The 25,688-nt window shown below is 35.8% G+C and overlaps 1 protein-coding gene and 1 long non-coding RNA gene across 2 annotated transcripts in view; both read left to right on the top strand.

The window, feature by feature from the left end:
- LOC107718433 (uncharacterized) overlaps nt 1-17,961 on the top strand; it is a 50,273-nt gene extending 32,312 nt beyond the window's left edge. Inside the window, exon 3 of the long non-coding RNA XR_001637409.1 lies at nt 17,939-17,961. This is a non-coding gene — a long non-coding RNA (uncharacterized LOC107718433). The remainder of the gene's footprint in view (nt 1-17,938) is intronic.
- A 4,282-nt stretch (nt 17,962-22,243) lies between these two features.
- The window catches only part of LOC107718402 (estrogen receptor beta-1), a 20,878-nt gene continuing 17,433 nt past the window's right edge, over nt 22,244-25,688 (top strand). Inside the window, exons 1-2 of the mRNA XM_016525458.1 lie at nt 22,244-22,469; nt 24,973-25,097. The gene's annotated coding sequence lies outside the window, so the exon portion shown is untranslated. The remainder of the gene's footprint in view (nt 22,470-24,972; nt 25,098-25,688) is intronic.

Below are 25,688 nucleotides of genomic sequence, written 5' to 3'. Positions count from 1 at the left end.
ATAAACAGTCTCTCCAAATGAGCGGTTCCAGATTTCTCCCAATTATGACGTCATACTCGGGGAAAGTCCCGCCCATTGCCCTGAGTGAGAAGCAGCAGTCCACCATTACTGTTTTCTTGCTGTAGCTGCTGGATACAATGTCAGCGCCAAAGAGGCATTACAAGTGTCGTGTGCTGGGATGCATCAACGAACATAGGAGTCTCCATAGACCGCTGAGGACACGGTAGTTACATTTCATTTTAGAAGGAAATGTCCCAGAAAAAAAACGGAAAAGTCCTATATGTTTGTGCTAATCATTTTACGCCGGACTGCCTCACAAACGAGGATCAGTTCAATGCTGGAGTTGTGCAAAGGTTGCTTCTGAAAGAGGGATCGATACCAACGCTCCGTGTGCAAACGTCCAGACTCCAGACAAAGTAAGCATCACATGTCATATTTTGTTTTCTAAAAGAGCTTCTTGGCTCTCTGTAAGGCTAATGTTGCTAAAGCTACCATTGTCTCTGCCTGTTTTCACTGATGCTGCCTTCACGTGCTACCAGAATGATCGTAAACAGGACTGTGGTAGTTAAAAATTGCATTTGGGAGCAATGTGAAGTCAGTAACACGGTCACCACCAGTTAAAACATAACACCGGTATGCCGGAGCATGAGCTCTTGAAGCTCCGCCCTCTTCTGAAAAGGGAGGTGGGAACACTATCTCATTTGCATTTAAAGGGACAAAAACCAAAACTCGTTTTGGCTCATACCCTAAAAGTGGCTATTTCAACAAGCTATAAAAAATTATCTGTGGGGTATTTTGAGATAAAACTTCACATACACACTCTGGGGACATTAGAGACTTACTTAACATCCTGTAAAAATAATAGGGGCATAATCCTTTGAAATGTAATGTATTACTGTGATGGTAAAGCTGAATTTTCAGCAGCCATTACTTCAGTCTTCAGTGTCACATGATCTTCCAGAAATCATTCTAATATACTGATCTGGTGCTCAAGAAACATTTATTGTTATTATCAATGCTGAAAACAGTTGGGCTGCCTAACAGTGATATTTTTTTTTAGGTTTCTTTGATGAATCGAAAGTTCAAAAGAATATCATTTATTTGAAATACAATTTTTTGTAACATTATAAACGTCTTAACACTCACTTTTGATCAATTTAATGTGTCCTTGCTGAATAAAAGTATAAAATTCTTTCATCTTACTAACCCTAATCGTTTGAATGATATACAAGTCTAAAGTATTTAAATAAATCTAGATTATAATAGCCATAACATGAAAATATATATCATCGTTATCAGTGGAACCTTAATCTCATGGACATGGAACGTAACCAGCTGCATTGTGTTTAACATCTAACTCTTTTGAGCAGGACAGGTGGAGTACAAGTTCATACTGACCTTGAGCCATGTTGAGTCCCACTAATACAGGACTAGTCACAACTTTGTAAAAGGCAGGGAATGTGTGTGTATGGCCCACACTGTCTCAGAGTGACCTCATGGGGTGACATGTGACCTCTCCCACTGCACAGATCTTCTGAAACGCACTGTTGAAGTGTAACGGTGCAGAGAGTCCAGCTTGAACTTTGACCCCTGGCTTCCCAGGAGCCTCAGCTCTGTCGGAGACGTTTCACCTCGCACAACTCAAAGGGACTGTGGCTATCAATCAAACAGGGTAACGGGAACAGAACCGATGCATGTCAAGAAGCCATTTTAACTCGTCAGTTTGTAGGCCAGGACAAGCATATGGCCCATTTACTATTGATGATAGACATGGAACACATCTGTTTGTTCAAGACAGCAAGACACGTCCCATAAGATCTAACAGGAGGGTGGAAGTCTTGAATAAGCCCAAGCCCACGCCTCAAGGGACAGGTTTCTTAACTGGGGGAAGGGGTTATTCTGTTCAGCCTTATAAAGTTTTCATGAAAACCCCCAAGAACAGAGGGTCATCCAATTGATTGAACCTATGAGAGGAAGCAGTTGTGACCTATAATTCTTAGTGAAGACAAGAGCTGAGAACAGTGAGAGGGATGACACCAAGCTATACGCTGTTGACTTCCCTGTGAAATGTGAAGGGGCAGCTGGGATAGCGGAGACGATATGGTGATACCCACGTTACGTCTGGGACGGTTGGAATGTTTTTAAAACTTGTATTTTCCCTGTGAAATGTGAAGGGGCAGCTGGGATAGCGGAGACGATATGGTGATACCCACGTTACGTCTGGGACGGTTGGAATGTTTTTAAAATGGAGTTGTATTTGTCCATCTTGGTCTATTTAAATCCTTTACATGTTTAACTGCATGTACACATGCTTTAAAGTCCCTGAATGCTCTCTCTGACAGTTAATGTTGACGTCAAGACTCTTGAAATCCACTAGTGCTCTTCTGTAATATCAGTCATTGAACGTATCAATGCACTTTGTATGGCTATAGCTGTACACATTAATCAGTGAGTGTAAAAACAATGTGTTTTAAAGTGTTTTAAAAAATAAAAGTGGTTCTTACAACTCATGTGTCATACACTACTGTTCATTAATTTTTTTATTAGTATTTACGTGTTTTTAAATATGTTTGAAATAAGTATTTTATGTTCACCAAAGCTGCATTTATTTGATCAAAAATACAATAAAAACAGTAACAATACAATATAAAATAATTATTTTAATATATTTTACACTGTAATTTATTCCTGTGATGGCAAAGCCGTTTTCAGCAGCCATTACTACAGTCTTCAGAGGCACATGATGCTTCAGAAATAAGATCCTTCTAATATGGTGCAAAATTTCTTGTTATTATCAATGTTGAACATAGTTGTGCTGCTTAAAATTCTATAGAGACCGTCATACTCTGTTCAAAGAACAGCATTTATTTGAAATTGGAATAATTGTTTAACATTTTAAATGTCTTATATTTTCACTTTTTATCAATTTAATGCATCCTTGCTGATTAAACATTATTTTAAAAAATTTACTGACCCCAAACTTTTCAACAGTATTTTTAAGTCTTACAAACCATACAAGATATTTGTGTAAGAAACAGACCAAAATGTAAGCAGTAATTTTAATTTGGGGTAAACTTATGACAACTACATACTATTGACATACTACGATATACATACAAAGTAAATTAAATATGATATTAGACTGATAATTAAATGCACAAAAAAGTTATTACACAAAAAGATCACAAATTGAGTGAAGGAATAGAGAAGACAGATGCAGAGAAGCCTTCTGATGGTGTACTCAGTCAGAAACCTGATCTTATTGTCTCCAGTGAGCTCTGTATGGAGGTCAGAGGCTGCTTTCACAGATGTCCTGCCCTTTGACCTTTGTTGGGCTCATGGTTAGAGCTGCTTTCCTGAAAAGCTGTTGTTAGTGGTGACTGGGGGTCACCTTTGCCACAGTACTTAACCTGCAATAGCTAGTCAAATTTATACCCACTTTTAACTGGTCGTAGAATCGCTGATGGTGGCCTTTTAGCAGTGACCCCTACTCAGCTCAGTTTCCAATTTTACAAATTGCTTTTACTTAGAAAAACCTAACCAATCAAGTCAACTTGAAATTTAACACCTGTTTCATGCTACAATCTTAAAGGGATAGTTCACCCAAAAAATAAAATTACCCCATGATTTACTCACCCTCAAGCCATCGTAGGTGTATATGACATTCTTCTTTCAGACGAATACAATCGGAGTTATATTAAATAATGTCCAGGCTAATCCATGCTTTATAATGGGTGTGGATGGTAGCCCAAAATTTGAAGTCCAAAAAATTGCACCCATCCATTATAAAAGAAGTCCACATGACTCCGGGGGGTTAATAAAGGCCTTCTGAAGCGATGCGATGCGATGTGTTTGTGTAAGAAAAATATCCATATTTACAACTTTATAAATCTTCATCTCTATAGCTTCCGCTAACTGTCGTACGCACATTCACGAGATAGTGGCGTCCAGCAGATGACGTAGTTTAAGCTACGTAAAAAGTGAATATTTTTTTGGCCCATGTTAACAACTGAGAATGCTCATATCAGAATTCTTGACTTTTATACAGAAGTTCAATAAACAAGGTGGTTTTATTGATCCACTTATGATTTAGACACAATATTTCCAATAATAATAATTCCAATAACAATATTTCACAATAAATAGTTTTATTCTGCCAACGAAAATTTGAAACAAAGCCAAAGCTTTGTTTGTATAAAGTGTATCTCCAAGCAGTAGGGGAGAGCCAGTTTTTACTTATGGTGTGTTTAAAGCGAGCACATGACAGTAATGGGTCCAACTTAAATATGTACATACATTTCAGGATGTGGTGCATCCTTGGGAATAATAACTTTGGATCTAAAATAAACCGCTTTCAAAATATAGCTTTCCAAAAAAAAAAAAAAAAAAAAGTGGTCTCTTAGCTTAACTTGCCTCTAGTGAGGGGTAAGTTGAGCCTAGAGGGAGGGTAAGTTGAGCCAGATGGAGTTAAAGTGTGCCATTGATTATGCTGAAGTACAACTGAACATTTTCACCTCATGCTATATCAAAAGAAGAGAAATTCAATAAAAATGACTTCTTAAAATCAATGTGTGAGCCTTGTGATTTTCCTCGCCTGTGGCTCAAGACGCTGGGTTAGGCTCCAGCTCCCCGCAACCCTAATGAGGACAAGTAGGTTTGGATAATAAAATAGATGGATGGATGACTTCGTAAAAGTTTAATTTAAAGATACAGTTCACAACTTTGAAGGGATTTTTTTTTACTGACTGCAGTTGACCTTACACAACTGGGCTAATAGTAGGGGTGTAACCATTCACTCGTTTTATCGATGCATCGATCACAAACCCTGACGATGCACATGCATCGATCTTGAAACATGATTTTTGAATCGTTAATCGTCAATTTCGGACAGTAATCGATTTAAAATGCTAAGAATCGAATGAATCGCGATTTCTATAGCGATTCAATGCTTTCAAGATATATACACATTAAATTACTACAAGCACAAATTAATGGAGACCTTGAACAGTGTTCGTGCCCTCGCATCTCTCCTTCACGCGCTCTACTATTTACCGCCTGTGACTGTCACAGGATTGCGCTCGCGCTCAGTTCGTCTCACTGACACATTTTTTGAGCAGCTGATGTGTGATCTCTCCTTAGTACTCGTGGCCAGTAATGCTAAAGTGAAGTAGTTTTGCTTTTCTGTAGTTTTTCAATGGCTTTTGGTCATGCCGACGACATTACATGAGCAGTCGTAGGTTGCGAATTTATTGCATGGACAGAGCAAAAATGTAAGTGTCTAAAGCATACACACAGTTCCATTGAATGAGAAATGTGTTTTAACAATGTCGTTCAACCGAATGCACGAAGGAAACTGTTAAAATAACCACAGCATTAACAACAACATTGAAATAAGAGCACGAGGTTTATCTGATAAACAGATGCATGAAAGTAGCGTTCGGACAAAGGCATCTATCGCTGCAGCTAAGCTGAATAAAAAGCAGATTGAACTGGTGAAACATTAAGACAATAAACACAATAAATGATATATATATATATATATATATATATATATAGAACAAAATCAAGTTCAAAACAAAGACCAAAAAAATGTTTGGTCTAAAATTAATGAAATATCGTGTAGAATTACAGTAAGAATATACTTTATAATCATAAGAAGGGGTGCGCCACTGGCTCAACTTACCCCAAGACTGTTGGCTCAAATTACCCCACTCCGACCATTTTAACAAACTTGCATCATCCAGCAGTTTAGCGCTAACATCATGCTAACAGTATAGCCTCATATTATAGCTTCCTAAAGCACAAACACATGCATTATATTTTTTCAGATTTTTCTGTTATTGTTCAAGTATGAGTCCTTGAACATAAAAAAATCACTTTGAACAGCAAGAAACAGTTTTTTGAACCTAAATGTAGTTACAAATTATTCCATGGGCCTCACTCCATCACAGGGTTAGTAAAAATGGTTAACTCTTCAAATATGTGTGGTCATATCACCAATTTTAAGGTTGTCTAGAAACAAGGGGTGGCTCAACTTCCCCACAGGCTCAAATCACCCCGCTCTCCCCTACACAGTATGAATGAATCAGTGTTTTGAATTGGTTGAGTAAATGATTCAATGACTTACTCAAAGATTGTGGCTATATGTTACTATGTCGTAGGATAAAAACATGAAAAGAGTATGTCTGAATTCATTGTATTTATAAAACATGAGACATAAAAGTATCTGAATGACCTACTGCTTCTATTGATATTCTAAAATGCATATCCAATGGATACATTACTATCCCATGTCAGCATGCATTGATTAATAGCATGTTGTAGCGCAAAAAAAAAACCCCGCAACCAACTGAGAAAGTTAATCGCAAAAGAGCGACCAGTAGGAAGAATGAGTCTGGAGCCCTGAATTGCCCCGCTAACCCCTGTCAATGATCTAGCACCCCCTCAGCACCTGCGTTCAAAATTCTCTGGCGCCGCCCCTGGTACATCGATGTATTTTTGAAAAGCAAAAATTAAGTTTGTCCAACTCTAAACCCAGTCCCCAAGTAAATTAGGTTATTAAATAAAAAACTAGCAAAACGTGTTGCGCGGTGTCCCCACCACTTTTCAAAGCAAAGTTACGCCACTGCCATGAGGCCACAGGAGGCGAGTTGTGAATAGCAGTGAAGCAATGCAACTGATGCTGTAAGTCGCATGACAAAATGACAAATGTAGTATGTCCAGATTATTTCACACATATTACACACATTCATGGGCACACTTTGTGGGCTGTGATAGACAGGATGATGTTCATACCTTCTTGATAAATGGCTATGTCTGCACAGACTTGCCAGCACAGAGGTCTGATAGCATTACTGCTGTGAAATACAGAGCTTTTGCAGAACTCTAAACTAATTTTACATGCCTGCTACTGACAAGCCCTACACCGGCCATTTGCCATGCAATCAATTAAAAAGAGTACAAAGGATACAAACCTTGTATGTTTGTTGCTTTATAAGATTATAGTTGTCTTGATTTGTGGAGGAGTCTTATTTTGATTCAATAACACTTCATTACACTTCATTGAACCTTGCTAAGTGTCAATGTGATAAGGACACAAACCACAATGATTGTTCTATAGCTGGAACAGATGAAATTGGTGTGTAGTGCTGGTGATGTTGTTTAGACAGCAGCATACTGTGTGTGTGACATGATCTGACAAGCAATACGCATCATTTATCATTTTGCACATCCAAGCAGTTTAGCTGTCTGTCACTGGCTTGCTGAGAGCTTCTTGCTTGCATTAGCAATATTATAGCTCCATTCAGAGCAGTGTTTCTTATTATCTCAATAATTCTATTTTTACTGCATTCAGCTAGACAAAAAAAAAATTCTTGGTCAGGCATAAGACACAATGGACTTGTATAATACCATTAGACCATATGAAATCACTCTCACACTAAGATGTGGGAACTCTTAGCTGATGTCACTGGGTTTTATGACAACTTGAGTATGAAGCCAAAGCTCTTGACAGTGGCGTCGGCATGTTGAGATTAAGACTTTGCAGAAGAGCTGAGTATGGATGGAGACATTCTTATTTCCTAAACATTCTTTTTCACCTAAACATGTTATCATTTACTCACCCTCATATTTTTCCAGACCTGCATGACTGACATTCTTCTGTGGAACATGGAAAAAAAATATTGAAAAATGCAGTGAAAGTCTGTGTTGGGTTGGACCACATTGACTTTCATTGCAATGAACGAAAAAAAAATGAATCACTCTTCAATTATCTTTTGCATTATGTTCTGCATAAGAACGTTAAGTCAAATACAGGTCATGAAGGTGAGTAAATGAAGACAGAATCTTCATTTTTGGGTGAACTATCTCTTTAAATTCCAGCAAACACTATATTCATAGCTCAGGACCATTCATCTAACTCGAGTAGATGGTCTTGCTTGGCTTATATTTGAAATGTTTGTGGGATGCTTGATTATGCAGACTCACTCAGAGAGCCTCAGGAGATTTAACCAGACTTCCTCAAAAACAATCGGCAATCGGTTTTGAATCGGCAAAGGAGTGCCACTCGCAGACCAAAAAACATTGCATGCATAGTTGTATAATTGTAAACATGCATCTGCTGATCTCAAGTAGACCCATTTCCACGGAAATTGTTTACTTTGAGCAATGATCGTCACAAACAAATGTTAGGCAAGCCGTGGCATAATGCTAAATTATTTCCATGACAACTCTTTTAAGAACGCATTCAAAGAAATCAAAGTGAAAGTTAGCTATCAAAGTTAGAGTTGAGTGTCATGTATCATTAATGATAATTCAGGGTTGAGTTCACTCTTTTACGTGAATTGGATCATAAGCCCTTGAATGAAACCTTGAAACCATTATTATATCTACATCTATTAGTCGAGGTTCAGTTGGCATGGTGATTGCTAGCAGTTACAGTGACAAATTAAGATCTAAAGACTCTTATGTAAGGGTTTGCTGTATGATAGAAAGCAGCTTTCACTTTTAGAGTCAATCAATGTGAGGTAAGAGGACTCTGGGTTACATGTTTGTTGGGCAACACCTTAGCACTCAGAAGCAACTCCAGGTAGGGTGTAGGTCTCTTTTTGACTGAATCACAGCTCATAAGCCTTTAATTTATACAGCTTTCACTTGGCATGATATCTTCTAAATCAAACAAAAGTATGATTACCTGTTTTCTATGTTTGAGATTCAGTAAGGAATATTTCTGAGTTGCGAGGGACGGCTTCTTTACACAGATGAATTGTCTAGGCCTGTATTTCCATGTGTACTCATGTCATTTTATGAGTCAGTAAAAAGTAAGAATGTCCTGGATGATAAAATCCTATAGAATCTAGCTTAAAATGTATGTGCAAATATTTGATTTAATTACTCAAAATGTTGTAATTATCAAAAAAGTAAAGCAATTATGTATTTTTATATAATATAAAAAGATGCTAAGCTCCTTATGCAAATAGTTGTGCCATTTCCAGGAACATTACACCTCCTAGCCATGTGACTTTAAGCTCCACAGAAATTATTAAAATGAATTTTCATTCAAAAATTGACAATAAGTTCATTGTATCCTTTGTGCACTTAATAGTATTAAATGTGCATACGTAGTGTACTTCAAATCTTAAAAGTATATTTGTAATATTGTACTGTATTTACAGATACCAACTAATTGTATTTGAAGAGTCGCTGATTGCATTTAATATAAATTTGAACTATAATGCATTTTCATTTGATTGCAATTAACAATCAAGTGTCTAAAAACATTACATTCAAGTATATTATTTCCATAAAAGCATGCTATGTATGTATTTATTTTTCACAAGGGATTAATTGGATTTTTAAGTTTTTTAAATAACTTGATACAGAGAGACAAAATAGATGAGCATCTTATCATTAACCAATGAGTGCAATACACTTTCTACATTATTTCATTACTCCAGTCACATTACCTGCTCTCTCTCTCTACCCACTTTTTCTTTGCATTTACGTTACGTCTGAACTGCAGGACGTTCCATACATAACATACTGTGCTGGTGAGGTATGGACTGGGGCATGACACCACTGAATCATTTATCCCTCCCTTTGCAATTTTCCACAACCATTTAACAGATGTTTTCATCCAAAATGACTTAAAATGTGCATATTGCAGGAACAGTCCCTCAAGAGCTCCTTGCTTTAGGGCACATTCGTGAGAGAGGAGGATTGGGATCTCAACAACTCTACAGTTACAGGGTCACCTCTACTTGGGACACAATCTAGGACCCTTAACCACCACCCCCATAGAGAAAGCACTAAATCATTTATGCCCCAGATTGTGCTGTATCGCAGGCCCATTGAATTCCATGAATTTTGAAGTTGTTGAAAAACACAGAGGTTATGCAACAAACTGAAGTTTGATTTTTATCCCTCAGAGGCAATATAATTCCTCTCGGGTGGAGTATTATAGAAATGCTGATGGTGAAATCATGCAACGGCATGCCTGGCCTGTAAAGAGTGTTATGCCAGCATATGAGCAATAACTGAGTAACGACAGCATTCGCTGATTCTTTTCCCAGACCTGCTCTTATCATTTGATTTTACAGCAGATAAAGCCTCTAATAACACACCTTAGACATTACTAATCTGGAAGTGAGTCTTCAAACCTTTTATGTAGCCCATCTTCAAATCACTCATCCATCAAGGGCTCTCTTCAAGTAGGACAAGGCTCTTTGAAAACCCTTACTGTTTGCTTATAACTAAGCATAAGACACTGACAAAACACTGATCGTAAAGGGATAGTTCACCCAAAAGTGAAAATTCGGTCATCATTTACTCACCCTCATGTAGTTCCAAACCTTCTGTGGAACACAAAAGAAGGTTTTGGCTGTTTTTGCCTATATAATGAAAGTCAATGGGACACAAATCTCACTTCACTTAAGTCCTTGGTGGAGTTTGAAAGATTTGGACCTTACTGACTTTCATAATGTAGGCAAAAACAGTTGACACAGTCATTAAAACTTAATAAAACAAATGAGCATCACATCATTAGCCAGTAAGTGAAATACACTTTCTACACACATTATTTCAAAGTCTTTGGTCCAATCACATTGCCTGCCCACTGACTTCAATAATATGAACAAAACAGCAAAAATATTCTTCAGAATATCTTTTTGGCGGGTATTTCAAAAGAAACAGTCATACAATTTTGGAACAACGTTAGGGTGAGTACATTTTTTTTTAACTATGGGTGAACTATCCCTTTAAGTTTCATGAAGGTTTTATAGTGTTGATGGAGCCAGGCTACAGTGCCAATGGCTGCTATACTTCTGTATATAGATAGATAGTCAAACCACAGTAAAAGAAGCACTAAACTTTCAGTTTATTTCGAGATTTACCAGCATGTGCTTCTTATTAAGCCTCAGAAACTGTGGTGCCACTCAAATAAAAACAGCCAATTGTGTTTTCTTTTTTTCTAGTATGTGTTAGTCATGTTAAGGTAATAGCGTACATTGTAAAATGATCAGATGAGTATCAGATGGCAAGCCTGAGCCCCAAGGGCTGTGGTTTTGTGTATGACGGCAAGTGTGGGTGCAGTGTGGGCGCAGTGGCTGCGGTGGAGGCTGACGCGTGCCGGCCCTGTGCAGGGTGTGTAGGCATTGTGCTGGCACACCCTCTCTCTCACGTCAGCTCGGCCTGTCTCTACAGGCGCGAGATAACAGCCTACGGCTGAACTCAAGCCTCCTTTCACTCAGATAGATAAATTGCAGTCCTGTATCCCCTCCGGTGGACAACAGCTCGTTTCCCTGTTGCTGCTTTACTGATAACCTTCTGCCCCATGCTAGCGATCAGATGCAGAGGAAACAAGGGGTGTAGATGTGTGGGGTTATGTCCCATGTCTCATATGAACTTAGCATTGTAGACTCACATAATTAGCTTAATAGATTACTGTTCCGTGTGAAGGGGTGGGACTGTTAAAATGACTGGTTTCTCATCAAACTTATTTGCTAAAAGCTCTTTGTGAAGTTACTCCCTAAGGAAGCATGTCCCAGATTTGAAACTTGTTAGAAGAGAGACACTACAAAACAGCTGCTGGTGAATTTAGCTGTTTGTTGTGTGCTAATGCCCTCTTCAGTTCAAGCAGAGATTGCAGTTCAACACCTTGTGTGCTACAATGCAGTACAGCATGTAGATGTTTAATGGATACCACAGAAAGAAAAAAGAAAAAGAAAAAAGGAAGCTTAAATTAGATTTGGATTGGAAGTTGATTTACCAAACATGATTTACAAAGGCTGATCATGCTTTTATCAATAATAAAAAATATACTGTAATAAAGTATTTTTGTAGTGATGTACTACAAGTTATTACGGTTTAAAATGACTATTTTATATATTATATATTTTATACTATTTTATATTTTTGTTTTGTACAATAATTTATTGCTGTGATGGTAAAGCTGAAATTTCAGCTGCCATTATTCCAGTCTTCAGTGTCATATGATCCTTCAAAAGACATTCTAATATGCTGATTTGATGCTCAAGAAACATTTCTTACTATTATCAATGTTAGGTTGATACAGTTTTTGCTGCTTAATGTGTTTGTGGAGACCATGATGTACTACTATTCAAAAGTGGTGAATAAGATTAAAATAAAAAGAAGAAAGACAGAAATTAATACTTTTATTGTAGGACAAGGACATTAAATTGATTAAAAAGTGACAGTAAATACATTATAATGTTGCAAAAAAATATATTTCAAATCAATGCTGTTTATTGAGCTTTATATTCATCACAGAATCCTGCAAAATGTATAATAATAATTTAATAATCAAAATTTATAATAATAAGAAGTATTATTAATAATTGAGCACCAGTAATAAATGATAATAAGTGAGCACTAAATCAGTATATTAGAATGATTTCTGAAGGATCATGTGACACTGAAGACTGGATTAATGATGCTGAAAATTCAACTATGCCATCACAGGAATATACAAAAAAAAGTCAATTGTAATAATATTTAACAACATTACTGTTTTTGCTATATTTGTTGTGCAATATATAGAAAACAAATTAATATCTTCATGCATGTTGATTCAGCATGAGATAATGAATTTTACTACACTTTTTGGAACCTATATTAGCTGTTAGAATATTTCAGAACTATTTTCTATTATTTGTTATGTTTCAATTTAGTGTGAAAATTTATCCTTTTTATTGTTAAATGTAAGATTTTGAAGATATAAAAATTTTATTTATACACAATGTGCCCCATCCTGGTGACCATAAAAAAAAGTATTCAAGGTATTATTTCTGTTTTTCTTTCTTTTTTTCTTAAAAAACCCTTACTCATTTGCACAAAGAGCAGCCTAGGGGCCCCTGCCCTGACCACCTTAATCCGCCCCTGATTGTTCGGTATTATCAAAAAGTGTTTCGGTATTGACTGTTTCAGGTTTGACAATTCAACCTTAATGTGCCCTTATCTTAACACGTGAGGACATAAAATGCAGACATCAATGATATGAACAGAATAAAGTCACGAAAAACACATAAAAAAATGTTCTTGTTAACAAGTTCGGTAATGAAACACAACCAAGTTTTCTGACATTATGGCAAATATATTTCAAAATGCTAAACGGTATATACTCACCATGAGGTCCAGGGTGGGAAGACTGCTTAATCTGGCCTCCTGGTCACATGGTTTGTGGTGTGGCCAAGTACTGCATCAGTGTATATAATAGACTGTTTGTGCTTGTTTTGTTTTGTTTTGTTTTTTTAAAAGGCCAGAAAAACCACGTCAGCTAAATTTCATAAGAACTTGACAAGGCACATTAGGATGAAAAAATATTTAGTTTTTAAGTTTAAAGAAGAACATATAAACCACTATTTAAATATATGTTCAGTTATTACATGAATTCTTTATATTGTCTCTTATAGAAATGATCTTGATTTTTGTAAATATGTGTCAGTTGTCCATATATGTCTTATAAAAAATAAAAAAATAAAAAAAAGCATATATATGGGGGGCAGCATTTTACACCACTTCTGTAGAATGACTCGAATACAAATACTTTGGGTGGCCTGTGAGGATGTAATGGTGTCAGAAGAGGGCGCCACTGAGCGGTTTATATTTTTATTTAAGCTTTATTTTTTACTGCTGCACGATTAATTGACTGCAGATATATTTGAGTGCTGCCTATGTCATATTTTCATGTGAGTTTCATGTGAGTGTCAATTGACATCTGACAAAAATTTGGTTTCTTATTGGAGAATGAACATGACATGAACTTTACTATAATAATCAAACATGGTGGCATAAGTGAGTGCACTTGCCATTTCCATAAAGTGTGGTCTCGGAGACATCTAGGGGCTGGTTAATCTGAAATTGATGATGCAAAAACAATAAACCGGTGGGGTGGTTGCTTACTCAAATAATTGCTCAGCAGTCTCAGTGAAAGGTTGTAAAGATAACCAAAGACCGTGGAAATTGTGCATAGACTTTGTGGTGAGAATGCCTGTCCATCCATAATTATTTCATAAACATAACTCTGAAACAACATATAGGCCTGGTTATAGAGTCTCATGGCTGCTCCTTTCACTGCTATGCAGATAATTTGCAGCTCTACCTGTCACTGCAGCCAGCCACTAGAACTGTACTCTTCTAATACTGAGATTAAATTTGCTATATGAATGAATATAGGTGTAACTGTAATGAAAACAAAACAGAATATGCAGATACAGGATCTCTTTATGGGTCCATGTTGTAACATCAGATGGAACTGCACTTTATAGCATTTGTAAAACCCATACCATTATCTACAGGCCATTTTACAAGCACTTAATCTGTCATGCAGCAATAATTCAAAGGGCTGAGATATGCACTGCATTTATAATGTAATGTCCTTTTTTTATCAATTCCCTCTACAGACAGATAAAACAGAAAAACAAATTTAAACAGCAAAACAGGAATCTTTAAAAAGCAGACTTTTAGTAGACTTTTTATTTAAACTAATTTGAAAAAGAATAAAATAACAATAACAATTAGAATTGAGAAAATTAGAAATATTATTATGGCTGTTTAAGATCTTATAGTGTAAAAATTGCGAAACTGTTCAAAACTGAGTCAGCTGAAGTTACCAACCCCCTTGTGAGAGGGAGAGGAGTGCTGGAGAGGACAAATGTTAGCAACCAATGTTTGTTTGCCATCGACAGAACATTTCTCTTGTCAAATAATGATTGAAGATCAAAAGTAATACAAGCTGCCACCTACAATCTAATGAGAAGCACATTATGAGATTTCTCTTAAAGGGGTCCTATTATGCTTTCGAAGGCGGACCTTCATCAAAGCCAGAACTAATCGAGCCGTTTGTGCCAGGATGGGAAAAAAAGGTATTTTAATAATGTAAATTATGTGAAAAATAATGCGTTTTTTGAACCACCAAGCATGAGAGCATGTTCTAGTACACCCCCAAAACAAATTCAAGACTTTGTAAAAGAGCATAATAGGACCTTTTGATGACATCATCAAGGGTTTGCATGAAATGCATGAAATGATAAAGCAGTCAGTGACATCATATCAGAAAACTGCCAAAGTAGATGAATTTTACAATGTTAAATAATCCAACCCTGTCTGTCAGCACAGAGAATGAGGGTGTTATGAGGATTTCCATCAAATACTGTCTACTACTGCATCATGCTTGACCTTCACCATGTTCTTCCACACTGATGTTTAAAAAAGAGAGATTTGTTACCTTTAGTTCTTTCTAAAGTAAATTATAAATCTTAATCTGTGACAGCAAAGTCAAAATTATGGCTTTCATTGCATTTATTTTTCTGTGGCTTTAATGGTTTTCCAGAAGGTTTTCCATTTAATCATAAATGTCACAGTTTCCTTGAATTAATGCAAGTGAGAGCCAAAATATCTGATCACTCTTCTACAATATTGTGCATTTTCTGCTTCTGAGTGCAAATGCATAGTGCTAAATACATTAAAGCATGAAATGGCATTTAGAATTAATTTTACTTCTGTAATGTGAGTGAAAGAATATTTAGGAGAGACTTGATTTTATCCAACTAAATGGATAGTATGGGTGTTAAAGTGCGGTCACTTTTACCATTACTCAGTAAAATTATGTGGATGAATTCAGTCATTTCGATAGGAATCCATGCCATGTGGGGAGTTTCATGTGAGAGCGAAAATGTTCCCCATGCAAGTTTCATTCATGTTTAAGTTGGTCATGCAAATCCGCTGAACAGAACCAGCAGAAAGCTGCTTGGTTTGAAAGTGACTTATGTGGAAGTGGGCAATGGTCAATTATTATTATAATTATTATTTTATTAAATTCTGTCAATGGAAAAAAAATACTCTCAATAGTCTTGCCTGTTTTGAATTGTTGGCTAATTCCTTTCAGTGAAAATACAGAATTTGCCCACTAAGGCATTAATATGTCTTATGTTAGCTAAAATGTTTTCCCAGCTTTTTGCAAGTCTGGTTCATGTATCTGCAAAGCTGGAGATGTTACTGAGCGAACTATTGAATGAATGTGTTCTGATGTTCATTGAGTTTATATCTGTGGGGCTTTGGCCCGTAACTGTCTCTGGGAATGTCTGTTTGGTTACACTTTATTTCGATAGTCCACTTTAGACATTCTACTAACTATAAGTAACTTTGTAACTACATGTCAACTAATTCTAATTAATTTGCAACTACATGTCTACTAACTCTCAGAGAAGACTGTTAGGGTAGGTTTAGGGTTAGTAGAATAAGTTGAAATATACTTGCAAAGTTTCTGATAGTCAGTTGTTGACCCATCAAAATAAAGTGTTAGAAGATATTAAGCAGACAGTCTACTAATACTCTAATGACTGCTAGTTGACATGTAGTTGCAAAGTTACTTACTGTTAGTAAAATGTCTAAAGTGGACTATCGAAATAAAGTGTTACCGTCTGTTTTAACTGGCCTGCATGAATCTCTATAAATCTAGAGGGATTGTGCAGCCTGGACTGTGGCCCTCTAAAATGTCTTCATTCTCTCTTTCTGTTCATTTCCCGTCTCACTCTTTGTCTCCTTTTCTCATGAAGGATTTACAATGTTTTCCACTTTTCTTTTGTCACTACTGGTAAGCTGTTTCACATTAAGCACATTTGTAATTTCTCTAGTGTGATATAATAATAATATACGTTGTGTTTTGGTAGATTCTGTGGTCAATCCCAGTTACAAACCTATAATCCTATGGCCTCTGCAGCTCTTCATATTTCACAGAAAGCATTTATTTAACCAGAGGAATCTAATATATTCATGCCTATGAAAATATCATCAGAAGTCAGAGTCGGAATATCATCTGTATATAGGCTAATAATAGTGTTTTCAGCAGATATCCAGTGAAATTCGCTCAACTGTGCTCAGATTTGAATAATTCATGATGTCTGAGACCATGAACTCTTCATACTCTTCAATTGCTCTTTTCAACGAAGAACCAGATTTTATCGCATTGCTGAATTCACTCTTAAAGATTTCAAAGTTCCTTAGTTGTCATATAAGTTAAAATTCCTCTGTAAAATAAAGTCTAAGGCTCACTCAGACAGTATTAAGGTCATTGACTGTAATGACCTGTTGGAGTAGTAGGTTAAAAGCGTCTGGCTTTACTGCTGCCATTCAGTTGTTATTGCAATATTTATTTTTAAATTAATAGTCCCAGTTATGAAAGTCCCAGTTATCTTGATTTATGGTTAGAAATTGTTAGATGGCATTATCCAGTATTTAATTTACAAGTCAAGTGATTATTTTTTTTTTGTAATTTTAGTAATCTTTAACTTAATATATATATATATATATATATAGAGAGAGAGAGAGAGAGAGAGAGGAACCTTTAATATTCAAAATGTTTTGTTTTTCAAATAAATAATTTACATATGCAACTCTCTGCATGTTGCATGTTGTTGTATTTTTCCCTGTTTTTGCTCTATAATAAAGGTCCCATTATAAGAGCAATGTGCAAATCATTATTTAAATATAAATATATAAATATTTTTTAAAAATATATATAATAAAATGAATATTTTATTAATTAATATTCAGATTGCAGCCACAGAATAACAGCAAGGAAAACAATTATTGGTCTTTTGGGCATCCATGATGTTTTTTATTGAATGCAGAAATCAGTGCAGCTTTGTGTAAAACAGCTCTTGTGTTCAAAGACAACTTTTGTCTTCAAAGTAACTATACAACTAACAGATAATAGATAGGAGATTGTGGAACACCAATGTCATTTTTGTAATAATGAGAACAGTCTAAATTAATTGAGAGTTTAGCATTTGATAATTTGACCAACAAATTATCAACAAATTATCACAGTTAGAATGAGAAATCCTAATTGAGTGTATCTTATCTGCCACACTCAACAAATCTGTATCCCACCATCATTTCATCTTTGTCATCTGCTGCACAGGTCACAAGAGCACTGGAGCCGGAAAACAGCTGACAAGAAAAGAAGAAGTATCCGCTTCCAGAGAACGATTGATTTGTAAAGAAGAGGAAGATCCCAGACACAGTGCCACAAACAGCCGTGGAGAACATTGGTTCAGTGACACAGGGCCTCTTGAACAAGGAATTAACACTTCCTGACTTGTGCTGCCAGGGTCATGCCAATGCCAGGGGTTCAAAATGACCCACAAGGGCATCAGAGGTCAGAGTGAAGCTTTGTAGAAGTGAGAGAGGAAGTTGTTGATGTTGTGGCACATTTGCTGCACGTTTATTTAAGGGAAGGCATTTTTCTGCCCACTGGCATTTTCTCACTCTGACTCTGCAATTTATGTTTTGGCTCTTATGCCAACAGGAAAATGAATTATAACATTTTATTGCCACATTAAAATAGCCTACCATTACCTCTCATTATTAAAAAATAAATAAATGTTGATAATTGACACCATCATAAACATGCTTATGGTTGTGTTTTCCATTATTTTTGCAATAACAATCTCCAAAGTTAATTCTAGCTAGTTCCAGCCCTCAAATTAGTTTGGTTCTGCAGTGACATTTTCAGTGACTCTTTCTGCAGGTTACATCCTTACACCAGAAGGTGACAGCAAGTAACCGTGTTTACGAGTCATTCGTTCAAATCATTCGTTCAACTGATTCATTCACGGATGCGCTGTTTTGCTGAGGCTTTGTTTATAATTAATTTCATTGACAGAACAAAAGTAAACAAAGCATTACTGTGTCTTAAATGTAAGTTACTCAACATTAAGTCGTTTATTGAACTGTTGTACATTACACTTGCATTCGTGGCTTTGGTACAATTATTGCTTTTGAGTCGCAACAGTTTCCTTTGCTGCAGTCGCTGATAGTTTTCAGTAGGCAGGCAAATTGAAAACTGAGCTGTTTTACTTATTATAGAGCTAATTCCCCTTTTCCCCTCCATTTTTCCTCCTTGCTTCAGAGTGCTTCATGATGGTGATTATTGAAATAAATTCTGGGAAGGGGTCTCCATCACTGAATGGTGATTATTACCAAGGCAGACCTGTCTCGATTAGATACATCACTGTTACTTCAGCCGGCCTCATCTGTTCCTTATTCTTCGATCTCATTTCATCAACAGGGCCCATTTCTTGGAGGAATAATGAGATCTGAAGAGAAGAGAACAGCGCTCCTGGGGTACAGACTCTCTTCATTGGGATTACTAGAGCACAGTGAGCTGAGGAGGACATAATGGAGCACAAGCTCAGGTGTAGCTAACCTATGGTTTATCTACCCCACGTTACATATGCCAGCTTTATGTTTTAATGATCTGAATGTTATGGCCATCATTTTTAACACCACAATCATATACAATTAGCACATGAAAAAACAAAAATAGAATTAATATTTTAATTCTGCTCAAATGAAATGACTTTAGTTAATTTTTCTGAAGTTTTAAAGATCAAGTCTGTAAAATGATTCAATCGCTTCCTGTCACTGATATATTATTACAATTTAAAATCACTATTTTATAGTTTAATATATTTTAAAATTTCATATATTCCAGTGATGGAAAAACTCAATTTTTAGCAGCTAGTACTCCAGTCTTCAGTGTCATCAGTCTTCATGCTCATTTGGTGCTCAGTTATTAATAATGGTTCTTATTATTATCAATGTTCAAAACAGAATGTTGAAAAGAACAGCATTTATTTGAAAAAGAAATCATTTGTAACATTATAAATGTTTTTGTTTTATAAATGTTTTTTAAAAAGTCTTTACTGTCATGTTTGATCAATTTAATCAATTGAATTTGCAGATTTTTTTTTAAAAACCTCACTGACCCCAAACTTTTGTTTGTATCACGGTTTCCACAAAAATATTAAGAAGCATAAACTGTTTTCAACATTGAAAATAATAAGAAATGTTTCTTGAGCAGCAATTCAGCATATTAGAATGATTTCTGAAGGATCCTGTGACACTGAAGACTGGAGCAATGATGCTGAAAATTCAGCTTAACTCACAGGAATAAATTACATTTGAGAATATATTCAAATAAATTATTTTCAATAGTAATAATATTTCACAGTGTTACTTTTTTACTGTATTTTTTGATCAAATAAATGCAGCCTTGGTGAGCATAAGAGACTTCTTTCAAAAACATTAAAAAAAAACCCATTCCAAACTTTTGACCAGAATGTTATACATTTATAACACTATATTTTGCATTATTTCACCCTGGCAATAAATTCCATAAAACAAACAAATAAAACTAGTAAATGCTGTTGCAGTGGTGTTTCTAATAATCTACTACAGGAGTGAAAGTAAATGTGACCTCTTTCTCTCGAGTGACTGCTGTGATCAATCTCTCTCTATTTTTTTTTCCTCTCGTGGACAGTCATGGAAACGTAATCATGATTTTTTTTAATAGCAAATAAGAATGCAACAATTATAATTTCCATGGCCTTTCATTTACCTCTATAGAAGTTTACCACACTATAGTTTACTTCTGTGTTGTGAACCTGGAAATGTAAGAAGCATGTCTAAACAAATGAGCTGGTCAGTTGAATCGTGATTATTCAGAATTTGGTAGCCTACAAATACATTAGTCTCCTGCGCTGGCAAGGTAGCTGTAATCACCAGACATGCACTTCCAGACCTCTAAGAGAGCTGGGGTTTGTGAGATGCAGGAGTAACAGGGGCAATCTTCTCAGCAGGACACATGACTGCTTATCTGACATCCTGAATGCAGGTGCACAGAGAAAGTAGGAGAAAAGCATTTCATCTCAGCTTCTGCTTAAAGCCCAGGTCTCCTGTGGCGACGACTCTGTCTTGTCACATTTACAGAGCCATTACAGTGCATTGTAAGCCCTTGTTAAGGTGCACAATTTACCACCATCTACTTCCATTCCCTGAGGTCCAAAAACTATGACTGTAAATAGGCAAAAGGGAACAACAGGGAAAATGAAATATGATAAATATTTCTTGTCCTTTGTGTGTGATTCAGTATCTTAACCTGTTTTTATGCTTATTTTAAGATTTTTGTTTGTTTGTTTTTAATTATTGTATCCAGCGCCTGTGCAGATAAAAACAGGGTGCACAGTCTGCACACAATGCCTGTGCTGTTAATTTGGTCTTGAATTAATGTGTTTCAGTCATTATTGTCAACGTGCACCTGCATAAAGTTGGCCTGTTAATAACTAAGCTTAAACTGTAAGGTCAGAGTTTATGAAGGCAAAATACCAGCTATAACTGTTAACCTATATTTTTGTACTTAGCCTATTTATTTTTTCTCAAGTTCTCAATAAAATGTTTTTTTTGTTTTTTGTTTTGGTAATATAAAACTTTTAAAGTAAGTTTACAAGCAATTATAAGTGTTTACATTCATTGTAACCTAATTATCATATTGCCAAGACATGAAAAATTATTCTAGTTTTTGTATATTCAGTGGGGTAGTGCTTATACAGTAAATAAAGCAGACTAGATTATAATACATTTTGAGAAAAGTCTTCCCAGTGAGTCTGCAGTAAATTTTAATGTCCCCATTATTTATGTCCCTGTTTTAATATACTTAACAAAATATTAAATTCAAAATGATAATAATTTGACTTCCTTGGCTTGCAGACGTGTGACAATTATTTATTTATTTATTATCCATGAATTTCTAACATGCAAAAACTGGCAATTCATTAAGAAATGCCCCAGGTGTTTCTTCATATTTTTATATACTTATTTTTTAAAAGAATGTTACAGTCAAAACATTTTAATTTGTGATACATTTATATGTTTTTTCTCAATATCAATGCATACCTTTCCTTTTATACTCTTTTACGGTTCATACTTTTTCCAAATCATACAGTTTCCTATTAACATAAAAAAGTCCTTAATGGCATAATCCTCCAGGAAGTGACATCGTTTTTGGTGGAAATATAACCATGCAAACATTAGCTATGGATTTAAAGAACTGATGTTTTGTGGTATGTGTTTGTTTCACTTTAAAACATTCTATTCTGTTTGATAAAAAAGCCCTTTGTCTTGTTCGTTTTTTTTCTTCTATTGTGTAATAGATTAAGTTTAAGTGCCTGTGTTTCACCAGCCTAAAAGACTGATGTACCAAATAAGTACTTAACTTAAGTGACATGAGCATTTTTTACAAATTGTTTTAAAAACGATATTGCATGGAATGATTCAGCTGCCATTAACAATGATCCGGTTCGTAACCTACAGAGCGCCCAGTGAGCAGTTGAACAGCAGATGTTCGAGCACGAGGAGGTGATTCAGGCGGGTGTGGGCAGTGACGTACAGACTCTCAAATAAGTACGAGCGTTCAGTGACAGACGGAGCAGAGCACACTTTAACATGTATCCTCCTGACAGCTCATCAAAACACCGGCCATTTCCCTATTACGCAGGCTTTTAACAGCGATCAAGTCAAGCAATAACATTCTCTTTTGGGATATTATTCGACTTAGAGATCGAGCCTTACAGTGGACCATCTGTTGATCAACTAAACATCGATTGCAACAGGTAGGTTCACTGTCTTCCAGTCCGTTTTTAGTAAACTATCGCCCTATATCAATCGCATTGCAGTGATTCATTCAGCGCGTGAGCTTGATTACAGTACACATGTTTACGCGTGCACTGTTCAATGAAAATGACACAAGCAGGTTAATTAATGGAAGTGTGCAGAACATCTTATTCATTCACTTTTAAGCGGCATTGCGAGGCACGAGGATGAGAGTGTGTATATGTGCTGTGCATATGTTACAGTTGGTGAATTTATAAACAGAACAGACTATTTTGAAATGTTTCTAGTAGACAAAGGAGAAATGTTGTCCTCAACTGTTATAAATATTCATATTAAATCACTGACACAGATAATTAAGTCTTTCATCTGAGTAATCTGTCACAAGTACATCTTGAAACTACTTTCAGTGATCATAGTCTCAGTGACCATTACCAGTAAAATATTTATGGATTACTTTTTCCCCCCAAAAGTCAGTAATGGTGTCAGTGAGTTTTGACCTTGTCCTGGCTTCAGCAGGTGGTGACATTTAATGTTCTTACAAAACTGTTGTACAGTAATACAAATCAGTTGGTCAGCTGCTGTTATGTGTAGTTTTTTAATGTGGGGTGGAGACACAAGTCTATAAGTAATACATGTATATACATGTTATATAGTGTATGATTTTAACTCTTGAATCTTTTTTAACCACAGGCAGTTTGTGCTACACGGTTTCTTTTGATTCATTCTCAGATAAAAAGGCTGTGAATTTCTTCGTATTTCATTTATTCCAACTGTTTTAAATTGCTGGTCTTTTTGCTTCTTAAGAGGTCGTGTGCACTAGTAAAATGATTAAAATTAAAATTAAGAATGTCTCTTTTTTTCATTTTTTGTTTTTATTATAAAAATAGTTTTTTGTATAATTTAAACGTTTTTATTCTATAATATTTTTTTATGGTGTTTTCTTTTTTTGGTGGTTATATTAATTCTTGCATTCCCTGGGAATCAAACGTATGACCTACTGTTGCTAACACCGTCCTCTACTGTTCAAACTACAGGAAGACTAATAATATAGCACTGTATTTTTAACATGCACTATATTATTAGAAGGTTCATAGTCTTAAGGGTTTGCATCAAGCTCAACGGTGGTCTTCCTCCTTGTTCCCACAACTCCTGCACAGGGCATGGTTTCCGTCGCTCCTTCTCTCCCTTATCCGTTTTCCGCCAGAAAAGGGAGTGAGAGGGAAGATCACACCACGGCCTTGGGCTTTTGTTTTTGGTATGCACTGCTGGCCGGTGACCGGGCGCTCTTTTGCCTCAAGACAAGAGCACGCATCATGCCAGACTGGTTGTCAGGAGAGAGTTGACGCAGTCAGCTTCAGTCTGTCCCGCTTTCGGAGTCTCCTTCTCTCTGTCTTCCGTTCTATCTTAGTCTTTCTTAGCCTCCTCTCAGAGGAATTATAGGAGTTAAGAGGGTTTGAGGTTACTGGGTTTTTAATGGGAAGATTAGTTTCCCCGTTATCTGTATGGTGGGAATGAACAGAGGATTTTACTGTCGGCGCTTGACCAACCTCTACAGCTGGTGATTTGTATGAAGTTGCATACTAAATGCATATTTAGCATTTTACATAAGAAATAGCTATCTAAAAATACAATGACCTGCACTGTAAACAATGTCTACTAAATTTACAATGTGCAATAAATAAAAATTTACTCTAAAAAAATCACAGCTGTGGTTGCCAGAAATTCAACACAAAAATACACTGAAAATGTTTCCACAATTAAATATACTTAGACTACCAAAATGTACCAAAACTACTAAAATGTACTGATAGCCACCATGATAATACAGCTCAATAGAAAGCCACAATAAATCACAGTAGTTCATCGTAAGTGGACTGTCCATAAAACATGGCCAATACTTGTATACAGACAGTTCACAGGGTTATACATACAAAGGCAAAACACCATGATGGTACTAAAATAATTTGATAACAAAAATATAAAAGAAACATCTATATAAATAAAATACAATCATATGTGATGTCACAACTTTTACTGTTTTTCAGCATAAATTAAATGGTAATTATGGTAGTTAAGTATAATAGGTTTACATAAAAACAAAAATCATAATTTATTACAGTATTTTACAGTACAATTATGTATAATATGATGTCAAACCACTTACAATTTTTCATCATATACAGTAAGGTAACTTACATTTAACCAATTAACCGTTTTTTACTATAGCATTTTATAGTATTTTTCTGTAGTGTGTGATGCGCAAAAAGGGATATAATTTGACATCTTTATTACCTATCATGCCGATGCAAAGTGGTAATGAGAGTCTTTGGTTTCAATTAATGTCGCTAATCAAAACTCGCATATTAATAATTCATGAAATATAATTTTAATTATTTATAAAAATAGTAAATTAAAAATAATAGTTTTACCATTTTATGTGAAATTTAATGTTTGCAATTCACAGCATCATACTTTTTTTTCTGTCATTTTGTCATGTTGCAGGTACTTGTGCTCTGTGCAGGGTATGTTTTGGCCAGTCTGCACTGAAACGAGAGTTCAAAAGTCCTCTGCAGACTCACCGTTGGCTAACTGCCTCTCCCGCAAGTACAGTCTACACCGCTGTATAGGTAAGAGTCATTTTAACAGACTTCTGTGTTAAATTTGTAAGAACTAACATGTGCCATTAGAAATGCAGCACTGCAAAGAGCTGAGAGAAATAAAAATGTGTCTTCATGCCTTGATTAATTTTTATGTATATTCTGTGTTAGAGAAATGTAAATGTTCCCGAGGCAGATCTTTAGGCCTTTACGAATGCAACTTAGATTCATACTATCACTGAGCTGTACGCAACAGGTAGGCCTGTCGCAATAATCAATATATCAACTTATCGCGCAATATATGTACATGACCTCAATAATTTTTGGTGATGCAATATATCGCACATTATATTTACTTAAAAATTTGTGTCACTATGTTTTGTACATTCCACTTGCGCCTGTGTCTTTTGCAGCTTCTCGTACATAACGTGGTGTAGTCATGAGGTGCTAGTCCAAATAAAAAAAATGCTTCTACAAACAAAGTTTCATCTGCAGATATGGTCTTGTTTAGGGATCTGTGCCTTTGTGCATACGGACATCTGACTGCTAAGTAGTGATTGTGTTTTTCAGCAATAGTGTGCACCCTTAATTTACAGAGAAAAGAAGGTCAGGGAAAAATCT

Source organism: Sinocyclocheilus rhinocerous, unplaced genomic scaffold, assembly GCF_001515625.1.
Source record: "Sinocyclocheilus rhinocerous isolate Xijiao unplaced genomic scaffold, SAMN03320098_v1.1 scaffold453, whole genome shotgun sequence".
NCBI lineage: Eukaryota > Metazoa > Chordata > Actinopteri > Cypriniformes > Cyprinidae > Sinocyclocheilus > Sinocyclocheilus rhinocerous.
The sequence above is the reverse complement of the archived record's forward strand: the minus strand, read 5'-3'. Positions and strand labels throughout refer to the sequence as shown.